Source organism: Mus caroli, unplaced genomic scaffold (assembly GCF_978045245.1).
Source record: "Mus caroli unplaced genomic scaffold, Mus_caroli_1 scaffold_2, whole genome shotgun sequence".
Taxonomy (NCBI): domain Eukaryota; kingdom Metazoa; phylum Chordata; class Mammalia; order Rodentia; family Muridae; genus Mus; species Mus caroli.
The window spans coordinates 103,957,719-103,963,718 of NW_028227257.1; the positions used below are offsets into that span (position 1 = coordinate 103,957,719).

The 6,000-nt window shown below is 47.5% G+C and overlaps 1 protein-coding gene across 8 annotated transcripts in view; it reads right to left on the reverse strand.

Annotated features, from left to right (window-relative positions):
• Window positions 1–5,297, reverse strand: part of Osbpl6 (oxysterol binding protein like 6) — a 191,978-nt gene extending 186,681 nt beyond the window's left edge. For 3 of the 8 annotated variants that reach the window (XM_029470678.2, XM_029470671.2, XM_029470664.2), the window contains exon 1: window positions 5,104–5,297. The gene's annotated coding sequence lies outside the window, so the exon portion shown is untranslated. Of the gene's footprint in view, window positions 1–4,187; window positions 4,619–5,103 lie in introns of all 8 variants that reach the window. The other 5 variants (XM_029470682.2, XM_021184230.3, XM_029470669.2 and 2 more) reach the window with 3 other exon arrangements.
• Between the last annotated feature and the right edge of the window lie 703 nt (window positions 5,298–6,000).

A 6,000-nucleotide genomic window follows, 5' to 3' on the forward strand; every position in this document is an offset into this window, starting at 1 on the left:
ACCCCCGTACAGATCATGTTTAAATCCCTTTCGGCTTGAAAAATCTATGAGCCAACTTACCATGAGTCATTCAAGCATCAACAAAAACATGACCATTTCTACTGCCTGAATATTTTCTTCATATATTTGAAAAAAAAATCAAAAGGCACATGTCCTAGTTAGCTTTAACTGTCAGTTTGTATAAGCCTCAACTGAGGAACTACCTAGATCAGCCAACCTGTGGGAGAGTGTCTTGATTTTTAATTGATGGAAGAGGGCCTAGCCCACTGCAGGCAGCACCATCCCTAGACAGATGGTCCTAGGCTGTACAAGAACAAGCTGGGCATAGCCTTGTGAGTGAGCTAGCATGTAATGCTTCTCCATGTTCTCTGCTCCAAGCTCCTGCCTGAGTTCCTACTCTGACTTTCCTCTATGATGGACTGTGTGACTTGGAATTAGAACCCAAATGAACCCTTTCCTCCTGTAAGTTGTTTTTCATCCATGGTGCTTGTCACATCCCTATGCAGCCAAAATGACAATATGTACTACTATTCCTTATTAATAAAAACCTGAGCTAGGAGTGGCTCTAGCCCCATTATTCATACAGCGGAGACAGAGGATCTTGAGTCTGAGGTCAGCTTGGGCCACATAATTAGTTCAAGGCCAGCCTGAACTACATAGGGAAAATCTGTCAAAACAGAAATAGAGCAAAGGAACAAATAAAAAGTTCCTTGCCTCCAAAGGGGAGCACAGAGACTCTCTTAGAATGACAGAGCTGGAGAGGACTGTACATTTATTTATCAAGGAGGTATAATGAGACAATGGAAGTGCATGTGCATATGCTTGACAACATTCAATCAGAAACATTAGGAGAGCAAACCCAAAGGTCCCTATCCGTCAGGCCCACTACAATATCTGTGCCCTTGGAAAGTGACTGTTAGCATCCTTGCTCCAGGTAAGCGGTGGCTTAGAACCCAACCCTCACATTGCATACTGTGGATGATTTGCTCTTCCCACTTCATCCACCCCATCCTTCTCCTTCTCCTGCAAGCCCAGGACTCCCTCAACTCTGTAGCTCAATGCCACCTTCCACATGGACACACCACAGTATCTTAATCAAAATGTTATTGGTTTATGTTCCATCTGTAAGTAAGCAATACAAATGAGTCTTCTGTACTACTCCTCTGATGACTTCTCCGTACTCATTGAGATACATTGCAGGGCTCCATCCTTCAGTGCAGGATCCTCACCACTCCTGGGAGCGCCAAAGCCTATGTGTTCAAACAGAAGTTGATAGGAACTAACTCCGTAATTAACGTCTGAAATCCACTGTAGCTTCTCCAGTTCCCTCACTTAGCTATCTCGGACTCTTTCCTCTCTTCCTTATCTAAGATCACATCACAAGCCCTGGTTTATCTTCTCGGTGATTTAAAATGAATTCTTCATTTTCTCCAAACTTGAGAACTCTCGGATAACCAGGGTTCCTGCCTGGGATCCCTTCTTTGTACCCATCATCCCCTGGACATCTGGAGTGAGTTATCTGCTGGGAAATTGCCAGTGTCTGCCTCCTCCATGGTCATACATTCCCTCAGTTCCACATAGCCCTCCTCCTCCCAGCATGACCATCCCTGCCCATCCTTCCTGCCAACATTCTTCACCAACTCTTGGCAAACCATGCTTCTACACAGGGGCAGCTTCTTGTCCTTCAAATGACACCTCTGGGTCTGGTGCCACAGAAGCCTGTTGTGTGACAGTTCCAATGACCTTGTTTTCTTTTTTTCCCTGAGAATTTTAAAATACCATCATTGGTTCTTTGCAAGATGCACTGTTTTTCTTTTCAAAAATAGGACAATTATCTATACAACAACCACCAGTCCTATGTAAGATCACTATGTGCAACTTATATCCACCTGTGGTCATCTCCCTGATCCACAACTGCACATTTTTTTAAACATTTATTTATTTGGGGACATACATGCCACAGCTTGAGTAGAGAGATCAATAGACACTCTGTGGGAGCCAGTTCTTTCCTACCACCATATGGATTCCAGGGATCAAATTCAGGTCATCAGGTTTGCAACTGCCTTCACCTGCTGAGCAACCTCGCTGGCCCTATCCCAAGCTTCATGCTCACCACACTGCTTTTCTTAAAACAATAAAAATAAAAAGTGTATTTTAGAACATGTATGTTAAAAAAGAAATGTTTGCTTTTGTAGTTGCTTATCTGTGTCAGCTTGTTTCCTTGGCTTCCCTGAGTAAACTAAGACAACAGTCTTAGAAGACACAATGTGGCAATATTTAGTAACTCAAACACTCACAGAACTCTACAGTCCAGCAATTCTATCCCTTGGTATCTGCACCGGGAGAAATGTTTACACCTACACCTGTGCCTAAGGAAACATTTTGTGATTTTTTTTTTTTCAAAAGGAAGTAGCCACGGACTGAGAACAGAGAAACACTGTTTGAGGACACAGATGGAATATTGTACAGCAATGGAAGTCAATTAGCTACTGCTACATACAACATGAAGATACAGTGATGAGTACAGGAATTTAAAAAAAAAGGAACAAAGGGATAGTGGTAAACTTTTTACTCTAAGATTTTTATTTGTTTTGGGGTTTTCTTTTTTGGTTTTTTGTTTTGTTTTGTTTGTTTGTTTGTTTTGGTGGGGTTTTTTTTTGGGGGGGGGGGTCGAGACAGGGTTTCTCTGTATAGCCCTGGCTGTCCTGGAACTCACTTTGTAGACCAGGCTGGCCTCGAACTCAGAAATCCACCTGCCTCTGCATCCCAAGTGCTGGGATTAAAGGTGTGTGCCACTGCTGCCTGGCTAAGATTTTTAAAGTATAAATATGACTTAACCTTTACAGTAAACAAAAAATTTATTCTGCTTTCAACAATTTATACCTTGTCTTTCTTAAAGCAGATATAACCTTACAAGGGCTGGCATATTCCACATCTCCCACAGAACCTAGACTAGTGTCTTCAACAAAGTAGGAACTTAATGAGGAATTACCAACTGAATGATCTCAGACTGCTAGTTAGCCAAGTATTGTAATAAAATGAAACCTCCTTAGTCTTCTTGACTTCATGAGTGATCACATGAAGCTTTTGTCTACTTATAATTTACATAATCCATCTATAGGACCACTACAGACCTCTCACCAAAAAGAACATTTAATCTTGGAAGGACTCTGTGTTTCTTACTAAAGTAAAGTTAACTTAAATACAAGTAAAACTCACTTGAGGTTAAATAAAAGTAGAGAAACGACAGCATCTATTCATGATCCTCTGAAATTAGAACTATAGCTCTGTGAAACAGAACTTCAACATACTAAAACCAAGAGACATCTGATAAATCATGACAATTTGAAACAGAAGTCTCCCCCAGAGCAATCCTTCCACTGAATGTATAATTGTCATTGACATAACAACTGAAGATCTGGACAAAACCAAGAATTTTTAAGGTTGGTAAAAGCAAAGGTTTTTAATTTCAAAATATCCTATTAACTTAAAAGGTATTTTGGGTAAGATATATTAAATGAGGAAGCCAATAACAGAAATAATATTCCACCAATCAGGGCCTTCCTTGTAACCCAATGAGGCATGTACATTCTCTGTAGGTGATTATAGCTGAGTTACACAGCATCTTCCCTTCGACCTTGGGAACCTGCTCGCTCCCAGAGTTACTGCTAGGTCTTCTGATTCATTTATTATGAGTCTTTGTACCTGCAATGCTGTAGCAAGCCCTAGATAGGAATATCAGCATCACAAACTCACAGTACTCAAAACTGTAGAAATGCTAGCAAAGCAAACGGGGTAGGGGTGGAGAAGGAATATATAGATATGTATGCAAAAACTTAAAAGGAGGAAAACAAAGTTGAATAGTTTTAAGATGGAAGATTTAAATTTCCTTATACATTTCTTAAGTCTGTGACATAACTATCAATTAGTATGTATTTTAATATAAGAAAATATGTTCAAAATGTTATTTTGTTAGGAGAAATTGCAATCGGATATAATATATGATTTATTAAATCTTGCCCAGGCACTCCAAAATGGAAATTCTTATTTTAAAAAAGCCTTATAGGACTTTCTGTCCAGAAGCGAGAAACAATTTGGCAACCCGGGGTTCCGTTTCGTTTCAGTCATTTGCTTCATGTCCATTATGTAATGCTTTCCCCAGCTTTTAGGTCTCTAGTTTCACCAACCTTTCAGGTAGATCACAGAATCGTCACAGAATCAGTATCTGGTCATAACTTTTAAAAGCAGCTTAAGACGTGGCTTACGGTGCGTCTGCAAACGGTAGAGGCTTTTAGAAATCTGCGGGTGTCATTCGTTCTCCGCAGCTTCCTCCCCAGGTTTCCCATCCCTCCTCCCCCAGCGTCCCCGGCGACTCGTTCTGCGGGCAGCTCCAAGCTCGACGCAGGGGAAGCACGTCCTGACTGCAATGCAAACCCTGTCCCGGTCTGAACCGGAGAAGGGAGCTCGGGCGATGAGCGTGGACGCAGGCTGCAGAGAGGGCTGCAGGGACGCCAGCCGGGGGTAGCCAGGAGTGCTCGCGAGGACAGTCCGCAGTGCACGCGCACAACCAAACCCGATGCACAACTTGCCCGGCCACTGCCCGCGGCTCCCGGATTCCCTGAAAGGTGCAGCGTAGGCGTCAGCTCTCGTAGGCGCGGGCGCTCTCACCCGCACCGGTTCGGTTCTCCGCTGACAATTACATCAGTCCTCCCGGCCCCGACTTCCATTCCTAGCCATTCGGCCCTGGGGTGCGGGCATCGGGGATGAAGAACTACCGCGGGAGGCGGGGAAAGGGGGCAGAGGAGAATGCGTGTACAAGGAAGCCGGATTCCCCGGCAGCCGCGGAAAGGGAAGGCGGGCGGTGAGCAGGGACCGTGACACCGGTACCCCCTCCCACTCTGACCGCACCGGGGACCGATTTGGTCATCCTCGCTTCCGCGCTACCCAGCTGGGGCGCCTCTGGAGACAGCGATGCCTTGGGGGCCTGGGGCTGCGGCTGCCCACCCGCGTATCGCCAGGGTCCTCGGCCCTCTGGACGCGCACAATGCCCCCGGGCCGCGCGGTAAGCACCCGGTATCCACCCCGCGGCGGAGAGACACTTACCTGCAGGGCGAGCCGTAGGTCGCGGCGGGAGATGACCCGTGCTATCTGCCGGCGCGCAGGCTGGAGGAGGCTCCGGAGGCGCGGAGGACGGGCGCCGCCTGTGCGGAGCTGTGGTCTCCAGCGCGGACAGCGGCGGCCGCGCGGCGCCTCCAGTGGTCCTCCGCGCCGCAGCCCCTCCTCTCCCACGGGCGGGGCGCGCTGGCGGGGCGGCGCTCCGGGCTCCCCGCCCCCGGCTCCGGAACACCCGCCAGCCCCGATCGTTCCCGCGGGCTCCATGGTGTCCCGCTCTGCTCCCACCGCGCCCCCTTCGTGCGGGCTCCAGCGCCCATCTGGTCCCTGCCTGGCGTCCGCGGGAATCCGTGGGGTACCAAGATCAGTCATCCGACAGACCCTGCCCGGGAGAGAGAGGCCCCCCGCGTGTCCAGTCCTGCCGCGGCTGGAGCGCTGGGCTGGAAAAAAAGAGGCCGAGAATGACTGCAGCGCTCCGGCCATGGAGCGGTGGGAGAGGGCTTCACCGGGAAACTGCAGTCTGGTGGCCTCCGCTCTGCGAGACCAAGCCCCTGGCCCTCGGTGCCCTTCGGAGGCCTCATTCAATAAACAAACAATATGTTTAAGCTTTCTGCCCTGCGAACTCTCAGTCCGGGAGAGACACTTGGACTGTGTGGAAGGAAGGACCAATGGCTTTAAAGTCCCTGGCAAAGCCCCGCAGTGTCCGTGCAGCCTCCTTATACCCTTCCCACCCAGCAACTTCCATGCTAAAGCTATTCCTGGCATGCGTCCAAGACCAGATTGATCTAAAGGCAAATTTGCACGAAGGGAGGGGGTACTTTAAATATTTGCACAGACGTTTCTTCTGTAAAGGGATAATTGAAGAATGTCCCTGTATCAAGACGTCTC